The sequence below is a fragment of the Anomalospiza imberbis genome, chromosome 3 (assembly GCF_031753505.1).
Source record: "Anomalospiza imberbis isolate Cuckoo-Finch-1a 21T00152 chromosome 3, ASM3175350v1, whole genome shotgun sequence".
NCBI classification, from domain to species: Eukaryota; Metazoa; Chordata; class Aves; order Passeriformes; family Viduidae; genus Anomalospiza; species Anomalospiza imberbis.
Window position 1 is genome coordinate 50,823,765 of NC_089683.1, and position 20,753 is coordinate 50,844,517.

At 35.3% G+C, this 20,753-nt stretch overlaps 2 long non-coding RNA genes across 2 annotated transcripts in view; both read left to right on the forward strand.

Moving 5' to 3' along the window:
• Nucleotides 1-1,171, forward strand: part of LOC137469908 (uncharacterized) — a 30,212-nt gene extending 29,041 nt beyond the window's left edge. Inside the window, exon 2 of the long non-coding RNA XR_010996779.1 lies at nucleotides 979-1,171. This is a non-coding gene — a long non-coding RNA (uncharacterized lncRNA). The remainder of the gene's footprint in view (nucleotides 1-978) is intronic.
• The window catches only part of LOC137470741 (uncharacterized), a 514,479-nt gene that overhangs the window by 469,847 nt on the left and 23,879 nt on the right, over nucleotides 1-20,753 (forward strand). The window lies entirely within an intron of this gene.

Genomic DNA, 20,753 nt, shown 5'->3' on the forward strand with positions numbered 1-20,753 from the left:
ACAGATGTCACTGTTGTCAGATCGTTGTCTTACAGTTCTTCCAAGCAACTTATGAAGCTGAAACATACAGAGCCTGTAGCCCTCTTTGGGACTCCTCCCTGCAGGACAAAAGTTTGCTCAAACCACCCTCAACAGCCCTTTGATTAGAGGGGACGAGGCTGTCTGCAAGTTAATTTAATGCTTCCACTTTAAAATGGCTGCCTACTCATCCACAGTGTTGGATAAAATGGTTGGCAGTATGATTAATTTGATCAATCATTAGTCTTTTATCTAAGAGGTTTTGAAGAAGTTTATTTTGGTTTCGTGTTCCTCATTTACTGGTTATTTCTCTTAACTGCCTTCCAAAGTTCCCTTCAGAGCAATACAATTCATTGCACAAGAGTACCCTGGGCATTAATACATTGTAAATGTAAACAAATTTATTTTCAGCCATAAAACAGACTCACAAGGCCCATACTGAGAAACAGCTGGTTATATTGAAGGCTAAATTTAAATAAGTTATTTGTCAATGTATTTAACACCTCAGACTGTATGCACTTGGACTGAAAAAACAACAATGAATGACTGCTCTCTGGGAGATTTGTACATTTTTAGGACCTTGGTTAGCTGCAAAATCCAAGCAAATATGTACAGTAGCACTTGTCTACTTGATCAAACTCTGAATTACTATTGGTTCAGTAGCACAGAGTTCTTGGTTACTCTCTGCCTAGCAGAGATAGACCCTGTATGTTCACTGATAATAATTAGAATTTAAAAAAAAAAAAAAAAATCTATGTTCCATGACTTCTTCAAGGTGTAACACACAAGGTTCAAAGCAGTTTGGTAATTTGGTCAATTTGACCTGCCTTCTAATGAACTGCCCCTTCCAAAAGTGTTCTTGACAGGAGTAGAATCACTGGTAATTCCGAGAACAGGTTTGTTGCTGTGCCAGCCTGTAAAACTGTTGTTGTTGTTTGTTTGTTTTCATCTACATATGAGAATTTTGCTGAGTTTATGGTGTGGGAGGGTGCAATGCTCCAGCAGTGAATGCTGCAGTAAGAAATGGTCTTCAAGTAACGGTAAGAAAGTGATGTGATTTGATTTACAGATGGAGGGTGGAACTAATTGCTGCTCATCACAGGCACACCCAAAGAACTTTAGTAAAAATTGACTTGAGATTCATTGATAAAGAAAAATTCTGAGGGGGATATTGTGCTTTTTTTTTTCCATTTATATTTTGATAGCTCTTCTTTACTTCATCATTTGCAGTTTGTGGGTTTTGGATTTGTGGTTTGTTTTTTTTTTTTTGGAAATTTTTTTGTTGTTTTTTTGGTTGGGTTTTTTTTTTTTTTTTTTTTTTTTTTTTTTTTTTTTTTTTTTGTTTCTCCCTTATATATTGTCTTATCTGGGAGTGATGGAAGGTGGTAGATGGGTGCTGTGTGACCAGAATGGGCAAGATATTTTTCTAAGAATCTCCCTTGTGAGATTTTTTTACGAGGCAAGATAGATACATATCTTAAAAAGTAATATTAAAAAAAGTTGCTAAAGATCACAATGATCAAAATGCATTCTTTGCTGGCACCTCCTTGATAGCTGTTGAAAGAATTTAGCTTTTTTGACTGTCAGCAGTGTTTTCATATGTAAAACCAATATTTTTTAAAATTTTAAATCTTATTTCATGTGTAATATAATGTCACAAAGATGTTTTGGTCATTCAGAAGTTAAATTTGTGTTCTTAATACTTATTCAAATATATTTGGTAAATTAAATGTCTGTTCTAAAAATCATGTAACATGCACATTGTCAAAATATTTTTAATATTGTAGACACAATGCAATTTTGATCATAAGGGGACTATTATCTCTCATCATGCTGTTTGGTTTTTTTTTTTTTTTTTTGAGCTTTTTGGACTGAAGTTATGCACTGAAAACTCACAATTATATTTTGCGTGCACTGTAATGTTCATGCAACATAATTAGGAATTGCTGCTGCCCCTGTCTAAAGGTATGTATGTAGGTGTATATATATATACAATACATGTAAATATACACACAAAATATGCATGTAAATATATATGTAGAAAGAAACTTCTTTTACTGTGTGATTCTATGAGTAAATGCTTTATTTGTAAGTACATATACAAGCACATTGTCCAACTAACATCGTTAATAAGTAGGTCTATACCACTTTCATTATCTCAGGTACTAATTTTGGAGAAGATGCTGATTTCCATAGGGTTTTTGTTGGCAGTGAAATCTGTCCTACATTTTCTAGTGATTTAAATATTTATTAAAATGCACATCAAGAACTGGTTTTGTCTGGTCACTGGCCACTTGGTTCCTCAAATACCATTTAAATAGGGAGAATCAGAACTTGAGTAGTTGTTTAAGAATAGCTAAGTGTGTTTAAAAAAAAAAGACAAAATCCAAGAAAACTGTTGTTTTTGATGAATGCTTTATGAAATACTTTTTCTAGGTAAAGGAATGAACCATGCAAATGTACGTGGAGAGATAGAAAATAGTAGTTAAAGTGACACTTTTGCTGAAAGCATATTTGTACCTTGTTTATATCTTTAACTAAAGGATTTGTATATCAGGAAGGATTACCAAGTGGTTGGTCTGTTCAATGCACAAAAGTGATGTTTCAATGCACAAATAAGTATGACTTTGCACTTCTGCTTTTTAATTTTGGATAATCAATCACTTTCTGTCAAAACTGATTGTAATGGAAAAGTGGTATTTTGATTAAATGAACAATTTCATGCCTGTTGTCTTCTGTCCATGCAGCAACTAAAGTGATGAAAATAGGCTTCATCTCCCAAGGATATATTCCACTACATCTTATCTTTTAACTGAAGAATGCATCTTGAGAGATCTAATTGAGCTTAGAGGGGTATATGAATCACAGAATCCATTCTGGAGAAACATTTTTATTTTACTTAGGGGTTTTTTATTTGCTTTGCTATGTTTGTCATTGAGCTTTCTTAAAGAATATGCTCTTTCTCAATGGTCAAAATGCATATTCAGTGTTGAGAAAAAGGGCAGATATTTTTGAAACATTTCTAATTCAAGCATAAAAAATTACTTCTTGTCATCTATCTAAAATAACACAAAATAGCCTTAGGAAGCTAAAGTTGTGAATTACCAGCAGTTTGAATCCCTAGGCCTCCTCTTCCAGGCTCCAAGACCTCTAATCCTTCACCATTCTCTTCTGGCCTTGACTTCTTCTTTTTTTTCTCCTTTTTTCTTTTCTTTCATAAGTTATTTGAAAAGATCACTTTCTTAGTTATTTTCAAGTGCTCGTGTTTTTGTAAGCCAACATTTTTTTCTAATGATGAGTTTATGTCTTGAAAATATGGTTCTAGTAGAGATTCTAGCAGCTGTTTGTGTTGTCATTGTGTAATTACAGCTAGGTTTGTGGGCATGTTTATACATGGTCCTGAAAACTTAAATTAGTGATCACTGGGCTTGGTATAGGAACAGCTGACACAGACAAGCACAATCTTGTGTCAGACATATAGACATAAATTTTCTTAATTAATGTAATTTTTTAGAAGTGGACAAACCCATTGGGGATTTTCAATAGTATGAGATCTGTACTCTTAATTCCTAATCACAACTTCATTCTTCCCTGTTTGATGACAGATTGTCAAGTGAGCAGGTGCAAAGAAGCAAAAATAGATTATGTGTTCTGTTTGTAAATGAGTGGGTGTTTTTCTTCCTTGTTTTGATTGATGAAAGCTTTATTCCAGGAAAGGTTATTCTCAATTTGTTATTTATACCTTGGATGATCAGCATAGCCTAGAAAATGCTTTGCCAAAGCAGCTCTCTCTACTGAGTACAAAAGAACTTTCAGGCTTTAAAAGAAAAGGGAAAGGGAGATAAGTGTCCAGCACAGATGTTCTCATCAGTGTGTTTTCAACCAGGAACAACCCCCTTCTTCACAAGCACACAGGAAATAAATGAATTTGTGGGTTTCTGCTCTCTGTTTCACCTTGGCTTAAGCTCTGAATCGATCCATGCCTGTGGTCTATGCAGAGATTTAGAGGTTTACTCCTCCCCGTGTCATCTTGATGAAATGAAAAACTTCCTAAAACACACACAAAAGGAAGTCCATTGTTTGTGTTATTGTGTAGAAGTAAATTAAACTTAGGACTCTGATTTTTCTTTTTTTTTTTTTCCTGTTGCTGAAGAGGTATTTTTTATCATTATTCATAATTTCTATAACTGGCCTTTTTGGTTTATTTCTGAACACTGAGTTCAGTCAATGACTGCAGTAAAACCACAATTTTAAAACTCAATAAGACTGTAAAATTTAAATATATCTTTGACACTGTATTAGAATTACATTTTATGAGCTTTCTGGAAAAGAAGGATGTTTGCTTGAGGCTTCTACCTCAGCTTCATATTTTGACTGTAATAACTTTTTTCTCTGGATTTATTTTCATTCAAGCATGTTCAGTGAGCCACTTCAAAGGATGGTTGTGTCACTGAGGTGCAAGAGTATGTATGAAGAGGAAAATCTCAAAATTCCCATTACTGTTGTTGAACACCTTGTATTATGGGGCTGCCAATCTGTGGTGTAATTGTTTTCTTTTAACTGGTGTTCATCTCCATAAAAAAGACGAAAAATGTGGTTGAACGGATAAATAACTATAAAAGCTATAGAAACCAGCCATTCTATTTAGAGGCAATGTAGTTCAAGTTCAGTTTGCAAGAAAAACCATGAAATCTCAAACGTTTTGTCTTGTGCTGTATCATATAACCAGCCATGAAGGATTTTTTCTGTTTTCTGCTTTTGGCTTTATCTTGAGTATCAGCTGTTCAGAGGCTCACTTTCAAGTCAGGTGTGTGAGGTGGCATTTTCCCTTTTTGGTTTGTCATCTCAAACAGCTGAAGACTCATGTTGTGAAGATGTTGTTTTTCCAGCAGGAAGGCTCTAACAGTCTGGAATTCCTATTTATGCCCAGCTGGCTGCCTTACCAGCTGTAGTTTGATAGTTACTGCAATTAATTTACACATAAAAGAAAGGCTTCTCTGTGCACTGCTGGGACAATTTGCACCTAGCTGACAGAACAATCACCTTTGTATTTACAATGCAGCTCCTGCACTGCCGTGCCTGACCTTGCTGATAAATCTGAGTCAGAGAAGTGTACAGGAACCTGTAATTCACAAGCTGTCATCATTCTCAAACTGAAATCAGAATTGAAGCCTTCATTAATTTAAAAGGGAAAATTCTTCATCTTAATGTCTCAAATGCAGATTTTGGTCCAAGAGAAAAGAATGACATGGGGAAAATTTGTCTTTAAAGACATAATTTCCCATAGAAGAATTTATTATTTTGTTGTCTTCTAAGTATTAATATTGGTTTGGCTAATGATAGGTTTATAAATAATGGCTTGAGCCCAAATGCACATAAACATACCTGTAAACTATCATTTACATGCTCATATTTAAAACAATCTATCTTGTTTTTCTTTTATGTATATATTTGGGATTTGGAAGGAAAAACTACTGCATACGATCACCTGATGTCCTATAATGCAATTAGCCTAGATTCAAAGAGAAACTTTTGTGTGACTATATGGAGTTGAAGATGTTTGGCTGCTAAGCATCAGTCTCACAACCTGGTTGTCAGGGCATTCACATAAGTATTTATGTATACAAATAACCATATTTGCCAGCACTTGACCACTATCCAAAAAATGTAGAGGATCCTGGAAGTGAGAGAAGCAGCAACAGCTGGCTGCCTTACTCTAGTCTATTTGTTAGGGAATTTGCCTAAGATATTTTCCAATTATACATGTTCTTCTAAAGTAGCTCTACCTCTTCAACATGCTTCTGTGATTTTTTTGATGCAAACAGTACTAAGGAAATCCCAGAGTTAATGCTCAGGGTATGCCTACTGCATGGCCCTTAACTGATCAGGCATCTTAGGAGAGTGGTTTGACACACATATGATCTGCACTGCTGTCTAGATTGTATCTTACTGACAGGAAAGACCCTGATTTTCTCATTTGCTTAAATATCTACCTTCTATGAGATCTCTCTGTGTTAGACATTTAACCCTGCATTTGACTTTCTACAGAATGCCCTGACAGAAACCTTGGAGGCATAAATGGTTCAAGAATCAATTTGACAGTGCTGAAAAAGGAGAGAAGTCTGGCCAACTAGAACCAGATTATCCTAGGTTTCAGGCTCTTTGAGAAAAAGGTTCTTTGAATAGTTAATTGAACATTACCTAGCAGAAAGTGACCTCCTCAAGGGTTTCTGTATCACTTATAAGACCTTAAATGTCCCCAAAACTAGTAAAAAATCACTACCTAGAGGTGCATAATTCCATTCTCAGAATCAAAAGTCTGGAAAAGCTCTTGCCTGGGATTCACATACTGAGAGTCACTGCTTTGCTATGCAGAATCTTTAATAGCTGATTTCTAAACAGAAGAACTGAAATGGTGTAAATTATGAACAGAGTGGAAAAGCTATCCAAAAATGCACAAAAATCCTACAAAAATCTTCACTACAAAAAATTAATGATAACTTAAAGTGCATTAGGTTTTAATGTGTTTCTGATGGGAAATTATCCTATTTTATCCCAATACATTTCTGAAATAAATTTTATTTTTAAAATCATAATGCATGAGAGAGAAGACTATTTTTGTTATAAAACCAAGTTGTTCTGAGAATGCCAGAAGAGACAATGTGTCTGCTTTTAATTTTCAATCCACTTTTCAGTTTCTGTTATTGTAATTATAAAACAGTAAATGGTTTCACAGCAAATTTCACTGCGAGTTGAATTTCATAAATTTAATTTTCCATCAAGATAATTCAAAGTATTTCCCAGTTCTAATAATATTCTTGAGTCTTGATAATACTATTTCATTCTCTTATCTTGTGGATGAAAAAATTAACTGTGTATAAAAAATTTAAATTTGGAAATATGTACAAGAGAATCCTCAGATAACTGAGGTAAGAAGAAATGTTATGATGTAAAGAAAACATGTGGAAGACAGGTAATCCAAGAACATTGGTGTTTGAAATTAGAAAGATGAAACAGAGATACTGTGTCACTGAAGAGAAATTTTCTTTGCAGTCTGATTGGTCCCATACTGCTTTGCTTCTTGCTATTGAATAAGGTGGAAATCACAGAACTGTTTGGTTGTCCTGCTCTTAATTTAATTTCATATAACTGCCTTTAAAAAAAATTACAATTGCATTCTCCATTGAAGCTCTTAAACATGATAAAAAACTTACAGTCCTACTGTCACATTAATCAATGGCCATCAGTAGTATCTAGAGTTTGCAAAAATGAGCCTCTTAGAGAAACATTAGATTTCTGAATCCTCTGTAGAAAAATTTTGGGAAATTATTTTCTATGAACTTCTAAAAGATGGAGTTTTTGTCTCCCATGCACAGACTGCCTGAGTCATAGGGGTTTTTATTAATTATTGAAGTCCTTTCTTCAGAATTTGCTTTTCCTCTAATATCTTATTGTATACTGGCTGCCATGACATTTTTCTCCATACTGCACAGTAAAGATGCAAATTGTATTTCCTAGTCTCAAATCACCAGTTTAAATTAAGTTGTGACTATGTGCCAGCCAACAGCTATTTTTCTTTTTTCTATCAAATCATCTGTCTAAGGTCCCATTCAGCAATCACTTCCCTCAACTTCTTTTATATAAGTTGTGGAAAAGCTATCAGATACTGATGTGGGATTTTTGCTGCTGCATTTTTGACCTCAACTAGTGAGTTGAATGCACCACATCTCTTCTGACAGAGTATTCAAAGCATTCCAAATGGAGCAAAGAGCTCACAGGCTTCAGTAATGGAGCTAGCAAATATCTATTAGATGGTGCACACACATATTTTGTCGTGAAGAGAGCTTTCTTATGTTATTTCTTGCAAACATTTTTGATCTAAATAAAGCTAACAACTGATGGCTTTCTGATCAACTTGCACCATCAAACTCAAGGCAAGAGCTTTTGCTGAAACCTGACAAGCCACTCTGGACTACACCTTGAATCTGAGGAGAAAGGAATACAAATTCTCCCATGCAAATGGTGAGGGAACTGTCTGACTCACAATATGCTCCCAGTGAGTTGTGCAGGGTCTCAGTGCGATGATGATCAGGAAGACGGTTGTGACTATATATATATATATGTATATAGCACCTGGTTTGGGGCAATCCCAAGCACAATGACAGGCTCAGGGATGAAGGAATTGGGAGCAGCCCTAAGGGGAAGGACTTATGGTGCATGAGAGGCTGGACATAAGCAGTAATGTGCACTGGTAGCCCAGAAAGGCAGTGGTGTCCTGTCCTGGGCTGTATCCAAAGCAGCGTGGCCAGCAGGGTAAGGGAGGGGATTCTGCCGCTCTGCTCTGCTCTGGTGCACCTCCATCCCACCTGGAATTGTGTGGCCAACTACTCAACGTAAGAAGGATGTGGACTGGCTGGACTGAGTCCAGAGCATGTCCATGAAGATGTTCAGAGGACTGGAGCATTTCTTTGGTGATAGGCTGAGAAAGTTGGGGCTGTTCAGCCTGAAGAAGAGAAGGGAGACCTGATTGTGGTCTTAAGGGAGCTTATAAAAAAGAGGAAGACTTTTTTTTCAAAGGCCTGGAGTGACAGGACAAGGGGCAATGGTTTTAAGCTCTTGTGTTGACCCTATAACTGACAATCTCCAGGGGCAAGGTGGCATGTGCACAAGATTTGTATGACATCAGATGCACCAAAGAGCAGAATTTTTTTTCTGATGCTTTAGGATTTGCAGCTTCAGTAGCTTTGTTTTATCTCACATAAGTACAAACTTGACTATTTGCAATAGAATAATTCTGTTTAGAGTGCTGTAGGTGAAGTTTTGAGGAGATGACCTACACTCCATTGAGTCTACACTTTGAGTATACATTATGTGGAGAGGTACTCCCCCAAGTACTAAAACTTTAGGATTGCACCTTTTTTTCCCTGTGTTTTATAACACTAGAAATCGTAGAGAGGACAAAGTGATCACTCTCAAGTGTTAATTATGAACATCTTAATTGACTCTCCATTAATTTTTCTCTGTCCCCACCATCTAATTCTCCTAGTTAGAATCTCCTGGCATATGTAAAATATGCACAGCAGAGGAAACTTCTGCAGACATTTGAAGATATATCAAGAGGTAACTCTGCCATAAAGGTTACATTAAGCTTTTCAATTAAAACAGACATAAATTTCTCTATTTCACACTTTAATGATCAAATGTAATCTTCAAAAGTTCTTATAGCTGTTACATTTTTCCAGAACGTTTATAAGCTAAAACAAACTGTTTCATTAGTAGCAGAACTAATGAAACTTGCTTTCCTATTGTCACCAGTCCTTGCACACCAGCCCACACTTGTATGAAACCACCACAGCAGGACCGTAGCTTGTCTGGAGCTGTGCACCTGCTAAAGGAGTTTTATTTTTCTTCCTGTATATTGCTTCTTCCCCTTGGAAAAGATTTGGACTGAGCTCTTTCTGATTTTCCATTACTAAAAGAATAAGTAGTATTTTCTCCCTAGAAGTAAGTTTCTAATGGGGAAGCGGGGGAAATTAATACTTTAATATCCTTAAAAATTTGTCCACTTTCAAATGTGAATTAAATAAACCCAGTGAAAGTATTATCACTTGATTTTTCCTTTTTAAGAAAGCTCATTAAATTTGATATGCTCTATAAAAATTAAGATGGAACCTGTTTTGAAATGTAGCTTTAAGGGCATTGCTTTACTTTAAATATGGGCTAAGAGTTCCTAAGATAAAATTCTACCTCTTTGAAACAGTGTAATTTTTCTGTCCTTCATCAAGTAGAGAGAATTGGATGCCTTAGGAGGACTTTCAATTCAGCTGATTTTAATGTTGCTGAACATTTGCTTTGAGATGGAATTAACTCTGACTTGCTCACTTCTGACTCTAAAGGTTGTCTCTGGTGAATAATTCAGATACTGATATTTAATCAAACATATATACCTACAGCCATTTATAAGCTGTTGTTTGCTTAAAAAAAAATTCCACTCAACCTCATCTCTGTGTGCTGGATACAGAAATATTTGTATAATAAATCTGTTACAGTTAAGGTTGAAACTAAGTTCTGAATTTGGGAGACACATTTGGGGTACTGTTTGAGAATGGATCTGTGAGTGAGGTTTTGGGCCTGTTCATGTTGATGGGACTTTACCACAGATATTTTTGTAGGAAGTTCTTGAGGAGCAGGTAGTGCTTCTGTGAGGTCTTTGAGTTAGGTTTGCATGATTCTTGGTAATGATTCCTAGTTCAGGTTGGTGGGGCAGCACTGATGATTAGTCTGTTTTACTAAAACCCCATAGAACCGTTTTTTCTGTTAGATTGAGAAACTTGAGGTGTCTTTGACCTTAAGGAGTTATTTTTAATTCACAGTTCAGTTATATTTCTTTGATTTGAAAACATCAAATTTTAAATTAAGCAGGCAATAAAACTACAGTGGTATTCCAATTTTTATAGGGATTATTCTTAATTTGCAGAAATAACATTATTTGCAGGTAAAAAAGATGCTAACGCTCTGCCTTCCTGCTAATGAATGTGGTCTCCCAGAACACCAGTTTTAGGGTTCCTTTTGGGCTTTTTGCTGTGGTCGTGAGTCTTTTTCCTGTCCTCTATTTTGTCATGTCTCACCTTTCCCTGATGTATTCAATCATAACTGAACAGAAGCTTATTGCAGTTGCTTATAAAAATCTGTTTGCAGGAGGGGTTATGGTCTGAAGGAAGGGGTAGGAGGGGAAACTACGCACCTGGTGCCTTGCAGCACACCTGGTGTGAAGCCTCAGCGGTGTGGATGTTGTTGAGATTCTGACATTTCTCCAAGAAATTTATTTCTGCCTGAATCAGTGACTCTTCGAATTCAAATAACAGTTTGTGCTGTGATACTTACTGAAAATCAACAGTGACTGCATGTGAAGTAAACTGATAAGAAAATCAAGGTTTCAAAAGCCAGAAAGATGAAAGAATTAGTTTTCATGAAGCCTCTGCACTGTGAAATACCAGTGCTGGAACAACTGGCTTAAACTTCTTCCAATTAGCTTCCAACACTTTGTAAATACACAGTGCTGTATATGCAGTTGGTGTTTTCTCTGTGAATTTTTGTTTCTCGAAACAATACAGCAATTAGCAGTGATGATGCGGAGGAGGGGAGAAGAGTTCTGGTTTTGTTTAATAAAAAACATCCTTTATTACCCTGGCAGGTGCATGAGCCATTTTGTCACAAAGTTTTCTTTGAAAAGGAATCAGCACATTCTGTTGATTTGCAGAAGGCAAGTATGATTTGGAAGATAAAAGCAGTTACGTATAAAACACCTCCATTTACATTCAGGCATCATTGCTTGGATGAGTACGTGAAAGAAATTCTCTTTACAATATGTATTTCAAAACTGAAGGAAGAAAAGCAATCCTACCCATGGATTTAAAATATGCTTGTTAGTTTTTGAAGAAGGAAGTAAATTAAAACAATGATAAAGTTTTAAATTCTCTTAATCTTCATTTGCTAATGCAATCTCTGACAGTGCTTGGATGGGAATTTGAGATTTTAAAACTTCAAGATGGAGGGAACATGAAATCTTGTGTTTCTGACAAACTCCTATCAGACATAGATACAAATGAGATTTGATATTTAGATATTGAGAGTGAAATGCTTGAACAGAAGATATCCCAGACTCTGGGAGGAGAGAGATAGGAAGAGATTTTGACTTGGATGCCACTCTCAGACAAAAATATAGACTGGGATTTTGAGATTTAGAACTGTGTATGATTAAAGAATAGGAACTCTATTTTCTTTTAGCACTTGCTAGAAGGGAAAGATTGGAAGTTAGGTGATGACTTTTTTGTTTTTGTGGTGAATTTTAATACCTAGGTTTTTTTTTTTCCCCTTATCAGAAGGCTTAACAGGGAAGGCAGGAGCTACAAGAGAGCTGGTGACTATGATACCACTCCAGTTGTTGACTCACCAATTCCAAATGATTATTTTGAAATAAAAAGCCTCCTATGCTCATTAATATCCTACTTTGATGTTTTAAAGAATGTCTTTCAGTGTCAAAAACTAATAGCAATATAAGAAAACACTAAAAGTATGCCTGTTGTATTTTAAGTGTTCAACATAGTTAATATTGTTAGCACTGCCACTTAAGAATATGCAGTGAATTGCTGGCCACAGATTGCAAAAGGTGCCTATTTCCTTTTGCTTTCTAGATGAATCAAAATCTCACTTTCATCAGGTTTTCTCCATTAGCTGTAGACTTTTAAGACATTGTGATTTTTGTTTGAATTGGCTGCTATAACTCAAGGTATTTTTTAACCCTCTTTCATTTCCATGCATATGTTCAATGTCTTGATGATAATTCTAAGCCAGATTACAAAATGATTTCTTATTTTTCAACTGTTCCTTGAAATCTATCTGAATTTTGATATTTACCAGCAAGATAATTGTTTTCAGGTTATGTGTAAGGAAAACTGCAGTACTATCCAGACAATATTAACAGGTAGATTAAACATTTTAACTTTTTTTCTTGCGTAAATCTAGTTTATCTAATTTTTGCAGAATGTGTTTATAAAGCTGACTTTTTAACTTTCATTTCCTCTTTCTATTTGTAAGAAGTGCAAAGTATCTCATAACAAATCCCTGAGACATCTAAAAATCTGGTTAAGTGAAAAAACTGCTGAAAGTACTGGCTTTAAAATGTCCAAGCATTGATAGTCAGCATCTTTCTTAGTACTCCTTTGCAATTAGTAATCTGTTTCTACTGAAGTAATGCAAAAAGAATTTATTTTCTTAGAGGTAACCGAATATCTGTGAGCTCCTATAACTATTAACCAATAAGAAAGTACTCAGCTGGCTAATGTAACACTATCATATGTTTATATAATTCAATATAATTGAATAATTGTGATTGCCCTAGTTTAAAATAGGTAAATTATTATTCTGTCACACAATTTGTAACCACCTTTTATGTGTAAAACACTTGCATGTAAAGGATGTTTGCATGTTAAACAGGGCAATAGTTCATCATGCTACAGAATCAACTCTTCAGATTTTATTTTCTGATTGAAAAATTTACTTCTCAGCCACAAGAAGTTTAAATACTATTTCTCTCTTTGAAAAAGGTAGAACAGGGAATTGCAGTGGTCTCTTTTTTGGCTACAATGGATCTGTGCTTTTATGTTTCTTGGGTCATGGTTCTCTAAGAGGAAGCTTTACTGCTGGCTCCATAGGTGAAAATTAATTATATTCAACTACTTTAGAGACAGTTTAAAAGTGCTTGTGCTATATGTAAATTTTTTTCTCATAATTTTTAGTCTAAAAACAAACAATTTAAGCCATTTTAAATTTCTGAATGTTGTGGTTAAGGGAACATATTTCCTTCAATTAAGAGTCAAAATTTCTCTCATGGTATCTAACATGGTAGATACAAGGGTCAGTTTTCTTTATAATAATTTAAAAATATCAGTTTTACAGTTGAAACACTTATGTAGTGTTTTCATTTTATGTATAGTATTACTGAGTATCATCACCGAATGAATAATTCTTTTGAGCCTCTGCATAATAATTTACAAGCCTCTGTATGTTCTTCACCTGTGTTCAAATCAATTGATTAATAGCTGCATCTTTGAAGTAATTTGATGCCTACAGCCACCTTTTCTCTGTTCCAAAAGCTCTTAACAGAACAGCAAATAGGTGTAAAGCTTTTAATCTCAAAAAATATTAAGGTTTAAAAAAAACCCAAGACCATACCAGAAACCATTTAAATGACAGAACTGAAAAATTATCTATCAGTACATTTGTTTATATAGGCATGCAACAGTTAAAATATGCATTTCTGTGTATTGCAGATTTTTCCAAACATAATTAACTTGTTGACCTGCTTTCTTGATAGCCAAGCAGTAGGAAATTTCAGTTAAATTTAATTATTTAAATGTGTAATTATTGCACATTGCGTAAAAAAAAGTAATCAAGATTTTGCTTTTATATCACAGCTGAAAAACACCCGCACTGATGTTGAGCACATTTAACAGTGAACAACTGTGTCTGAAGGAGGCAGAAAAAATCCTGGCATGCTTATTCTCTTTATATTGCCTCTTCATTCATCTTATTGCCTTTGCCCTGCTCTACTTCATGCAATTTATGCATTGAGTGTTACTTAATATTGAGAATGTGAACTCGACAAAATTTATGAGAGCAAGAATACAGAAGTGTACTGAACTGATAAGACATAGTGTATTTGGACATATAAAAAGCAAATATTAGTAAATATTGCATTTGAATATTCTATTTGTTAATTATTTTTAAGATGTTGTAGAAGAGTGCTACTTTAAGAAGAGTTAGTGTGCTCTGAGACTTGTGACTACAGTGCTGTTTTGAGGAACATTTCTGAACTGTGTGCATAGTCTGACTTTTATAATAGCCTTAAACCTATGAAGTGGACTTGATATGTATGTCCCATGACTTAAAGTCTCTACAGAAATAAAAAGTCTATTTGTTTAGACAACCAGAAATGTCCTCTGTGGAGATAGATACCATTTTTAGCTAAGCAGATAAATATTTTTCACAGCTATTTTGTATTTTTCTTATTCTTAGTATTGACAAATAGAACACATTGTACTCACAGTTTTTTCTATGAACCTTGCATGGATGAGTGATCTCCACACTCCTCTTATGTAGGATACTTAGCTGCATAAGAGAGAGAGCTTTATTTACAATTACATCTCTAAAACATTGAAAAGACTTAATTGTCTCAGGAAGAACCAAGTGACACTGCTGATACTACAGAGCAGAATATTTCCCTCTCTCCTTCCTCTTGTCAGCATCCTTGCACTGTCACAAGAGGAATTGGATAAACAGTGGAATCTTCACTCTTGTTAAATGTTTCTCTGAAAGCAAACTTATTTTTTTGTTCAGACTGGAAGCATATGTTTGCTTTCTGAGGATGTGGAAACTAAATCACTTTTTAATGTGAGTACCAAAACTATGATGTCTGTCAAGTGAGCTGTGTTGCATTATCTTGAAAGCTGCTGTAACACATTCATGAAGGTGAAGAGCTGTGTCTCTAATGTCATCAAACAGACTTTTATGTCCATCAGGTGCTAAGGTCAGAAGTGTGAGTGACACGCACATGGGATAGACAGAGGATTTGGAATACTGTAGAGGCAAAAGTAATTTTGAAAGACCTTTTGAATCTGTGTGTGGAAGTATACAAATTTATCATAAACCAGGGAAGGACTGTTCAGAAGAAAACAGTGATAGTAAGTTTTAGATCATGTCATCAGCCAAATCTGAGACCTTCAGCAGATTGGAATATCTATTATTTTGTTTTCCTTTCTCAAGTGTTTTAGTAGCAAGGACTGAACAGTCATATAAAAGTAAAAATATATTTGTCTTCAAGGTGAGTTTCAGTAATTTTAATAAACTATCAAATATCCTGTAGAAAACTGTTACTTTTATGATAGATGAAGCTTTCAGTGAAGCTGAGTATTTGTACAATTTATTTTAAGAAATGGAAACTTTTGCTACTTTATCTTGGTCATTGGAGCAGATTGAAACTGTTTTTTAAAATAATTTACCAGGAAATAGTAACATTTATTGAATTTCACAGACTGGTATAATCTTAATCTAAACCACTTAATAGGAAAACTTTTGTTTTCCAAAGTATAATGGGCTTGAATTTAAGCAAGTACAGCATTTGGTGCAAAACTCTATTGTTCCTTGAGGACTTTCACACTGGCTTTGTCTCTGATCCTTTCAAAACTTCAGTGCTTCACTGTTACCAATAAAAGAAATGTCAGACTTTCAGGAAGGGCAACTGAATACAGTTAATATTTTCATGTATATAAAAAAAGGTTCAAACGTGGATCCTGAAGTTTAACTTTAAAGCTACTTTTGTAGACATCTAAAGTTAGGACTAGGAACATAATTGATAATGAGATTCATGGTGTGTAACATCAGATGACAGGATCCCATCTGTTCATTTGTATTTCACAGGTCACTGACTGACAGAAATTCACTAAACTCCATAATCAGTATTTGACAGACATCTGATCAAGAAAGCATAAAATATGATGTGAAAACCAAGAACATCTTGGTGAAAAAAGCTCCCAAAAAAACACCAAAACAAATAATACTGTTTATAATGCTGCTTTGTTAATTTTAATCAACACTTTGACAACGTGAGTAATATCTTAGAAAATGTTTAAGTAATAGCAGAGGGACTATTATAAGAAAAAAAAATCTGTTAGTTTGCTAGTCAGAAAGTACTTTGTAAGTTATTTCAAATAATAGGAACGTTTAATCTACAAATTACAAAAACCCAACTGTTGCTTGGGTGCATTACATTTCTTAATTTGTTCTAATTTAGTGACAGGCTTTCAAGTCTAAGATGTTACACAACTACATCTCCTGCTTTCATTGTAAAGAAATAGAATGTTCTTGTGCATTCAAGGTATAAAATCACCCTTTGTATAGCATAAGTTAAGCAGTTTCCTGATTTTGAGGGTTCCATAAATCTTTTTAAGTCCAGGTACTGCTGAGCCAGTGTCCTTACATGATTGTTTTAAAGCTACTGCATATTGCTAGCTGTAGTTCTTCCATTACACTGGGACCTAAAGAAACTTGTTTAAAGAATGCTTACTACCATCTTTTAGCATAGAGAGTACTAATTTGCCATTGAAAAAAGGATTAAAAAGTACAGTGATTTGTCATCATCTTGGGGTTAGCAGTTAAATTAAGCCTTGTGAGAAGAGAAAGAGATTTGGGGACAATACTGTAAGAGATGTAAAAGCATTGAATGGATCATAAAGTGGTGAAAGGTATATGTGAGACTTACTGGTTACTATGAAGTAGGATGAGAATAATCTGGTTATTTCACATGTAGCATCAAGAGTTTTTAATAATGAAATTATTTCTTATGTCTCCAAAGATGGATCAGTGAATAAAATTATCTGGAAAAACAGCCCGAGACATCTTACTAACTGAAGGCCTCAGAGCAATCCTTTCCTAAGGGAAGCGGTTTATTCACAGGCTGAGGGATTTCAGACAAAGGAGGAATGTAAGCCCTTGCTCTAGTTTCCCTGGCCAGCTACAGCTTTGCGAGAGGTAACAGAGGAGCCCTTGTCAGCATTTTGTCTAGGCTTCTTTGCCTAGCTCACCCCTTAACAGAAGGTCTCTATTTTCAGATTCTGCAGTTCTTATACACTGTTTCAGAAGGCAATTTGCCATTTTATATTACTCTTCTGACTAAGATGGGTAAAAAGTTCATCTATACTTGTGATGATTATAGTTTTCAAAGTCTCAATCAAAGGCAGCAAGCAAGATACTTTTATCACCATTTTGGAAATTTTAAAATTTTACTCTTGCATTTCCCATCCTTGAATCTTTACTGACAATGTGATCTGATCTTTAATGCACCTTTACCAAAAAAGCTAGTTATGCATAAGAAATTTGTCATGTTACTCAGATAACTAATTGCTTACATCAGGGCAGTAGGCCCACAGGATTTTTTGTCTTTGTTTCTCCTGATGAGTTTTTTTAGTTTTCCTCGAGCTAGCTTAGTTTATAATAAATTAAATGGGGCTCTAGTGCTTCTTTCTGTCTCTACTTTGTTTCTCTCAATGCTTATCAGTTTCACTGGAAGATATTCTAAGAATCTTCTGCTTCTTTTTCAGGTTTCCTGAGCCACTATCAAATTAATTAGGCAGTGTAATTTTCCCTTGTGTATCTTCCCACCTGATCCCTATTTTGACAATTTTTACACAGGCTGTGTAACACTTTTGAATAAAAGCATAGAATTATTTTAGGTTAGAGATATCAGGACAGGTTCTCTAAAAGAGGAAATAAGGCCTGAAGACATGTTGCCTTTTTCTCCTAGCAGGTTTTTGTTTGTTGGTTTTTTTTTTTTTTTTTGATGTAGCCCTAAGATGTGATTGATGTTGAACTGCTGAAATGCCTTAAATCAGTTGCCTCATTTAAATGCTATACTCTGGAAATACTCACTACATCCAAAAGACAGAGCTTTTTTGACCTGAAAGCTAAAGTATAATATTTTATTTGTTGGCCCAATAAAAGGTATTGCATTATCTACCTTGTCAGTAGACACTGACATTCATAGTACTTGGCCCTTATCCTGGGATACATAAAATGCTCTTGGTAAATTACTTATGAAAAGGCTGGATAGACAACAGGCACAGCGACAGCAGAATATCTCTCTTCCCTGGCTCATTCGAATAGGAGATGGTGTGTTTAGCTCTTCCAGTACGGGGTGTTTCAGGATGATTACTGTAATTGAATCTGGTAGCAGACACAGCTGTGGCTCTGCAGATGTTGAAAAATAGTGTTTAATGTTTTCTGTCATGAGTCTCTTGCAGTGGCCCCCACCTCTTCCCATCCAGGGGAATGGATTACCCAGCTGAGGTAATAGCATTTATGTTTGCGAAGGAGTTAGCCATCCAAGTGCACATCAGACCAGCTTTTTTATGTGATCATTGGCTTCCCATAGAATGTCAAGACAAAGCTGGCATTCAGCACTGTCTAGACTGTGTTCTCAAAGCCATTCCTTGATACCCTGCGTTTCAAGGTGGAAAACTTGTCCTAAAAGTTGGCTCAGGTAAAACAGAGGTTTCTGCAGGAGAGTAGGGGAGGAAGATTGGCTCTGTCCCAATGCAGTGCAGGAATATTCTGAACTAGTCATTACAAGGGCTTAAAGTTCAGCACCACTCACTTCCTGTGCCCCTTTCTGCTCAAGATGTCAATCCATGCCCTTGCTGACACAACGCACCCTGGCTATGGGCACTCACCAAGGACTTCTTTTATAGGGTTAGGGTGCTTGGTTGATATGGCTTCTGGCCTCACCCTGGTCTCATTTGCCACTGTGGCACAAGCTGTGAGCTCCTGGCAGGTGTGTCTGCTCCCCTGACATTCCCCTAACACACCCATGTGCACCACACTAGAGCTTCCCACTGCAGCAATGGAGAACAAATCTTACAGGGAACAAAAATCTACCTTTTTAAATCTGTCAAGTTTTTAAGTATAGGTACAGATGATGTACTTGATTTTCAGAAGTCATTAGTATTGTAGGTGAAATATTGTTGACCTCTTTTGTGGATTTTTGTTATTAATATTTTGGGGTTTTTCCTGAAGGTGTTTTTGTTTCTTTTCCCCCCTCTACATATTTTAATTAAACAAGTGAAAATTATGTAGAATTTTAAAACTCTTGCACTCACAGAAACTGGCTGAACATGCATATTGTGGGCCTTCTTGGGTTGGAAATGCAAAAACTCTTTTAGTACACAGATGTTCATCTAAATGACAGGAGACAGCCTTTAAAGTAAGTCAGGTGCTGTATAAATGATTCCTATGTCCTGAAGTTCAAGAGTATAGAGTATTATTAAGAACTTTTTATTAGGGATCTTAGAAATGAAAGAAATGGGAATTAATTAAAATACTACTCAGGAAATATGACAGAGTTCATGTAATAATGATGGGAAATAGTCTGATTGGGTCCTGCAGAAACCTTGATGTGCCTTCAAAGAATCTTGGATCTAATTCAGTTTTGTAGGTTGGAAAGTCATGAACACTAAAAAGGGAACCTGTGATCTATGTGGGATACCATTTGAATACAAAAGAAAGGTTATGACTTTCTTTTTATCTTCTCTTTCAGACTTTTCCCAATAACAGTGCAAGAATGCAGAATGAATCAGAGCAGTCATTTACATTTCATTTGAATGCAGGTAGTATGTTTTGTGCCAAAGCCTTGACTTACCTCTTACAATGGAATATAACTTTGGAACAACTGTACAGAAGGACCAAGCCTGACACACAAGTAAATATCAGAAAATACTTATCTGCTCATATTTTATTTCTTCAATCCAACTAGCTATTTACAAATGTGGGGAAGAGTCTCAACTCTTTTTTACTTAGTGAATCAAAATATTATCTGTTACTCCTCTTTGGTGCAAGAAATGCTCTAGGGAGAATTTCAATATGTATTTTAACAGACCAAAATCTTAGGAAGGAATGTTTACTGCAGAAGGTTTTGTCAAAAGAGAACCCTGACTACACCGCATAAAATGCCTCTTTCTGGTAAGCTGCTGGAATTTTTTTTTTTAACAACAAAACTATACATACTGTCACCTGATGTGTCAGGTGGGAAGGTTTGTCATCTCATAAGTGGTAGATGAAATTATGAAAAAATATGTATACAGTGGGGCATTTTGCTTCATTGTGAAGGTTGAAGGGAAGAAGATATTTTTGTCCTTTAGAACAACCAAAAAATATGTTTGGCATAGCAGGAATCCTATGACTAATTCAAACCAGTGATCATTCATGTAAAATTTTTCTTTTCATGGAAGAAATACCATTTTGAAAAAAGAAAAACAAAAATAAAAATAACAAACCTAGGAGCATAAGCCAACTTTTCTGAAACATGAATAGGAATAAGAAAAAAAATGTGTAAAATGAGTGCATTTCTTAAGGAGAATTCTTTTCTTGTTAGGGTTAAAAAAGGATTTCACTTTGGACAATGATTTTCATTTTATGCTACTATATTTAACAATTGCATGTTGAAGTTCTCATCTTGTAAGTTCAGTTATTTATAAATAAATTTGAAAAAAACTAACAAAAAACCAGGTTACTTCTGCAAAATGCCTCTGGACATGAGAATGTGTCATGTAGGTTATCAGTTCACTTTGAACTATTGGTTCCCTCCTGTGCTAGAACAGACTGTGGGTGCAAAAGCAGGGATCTAT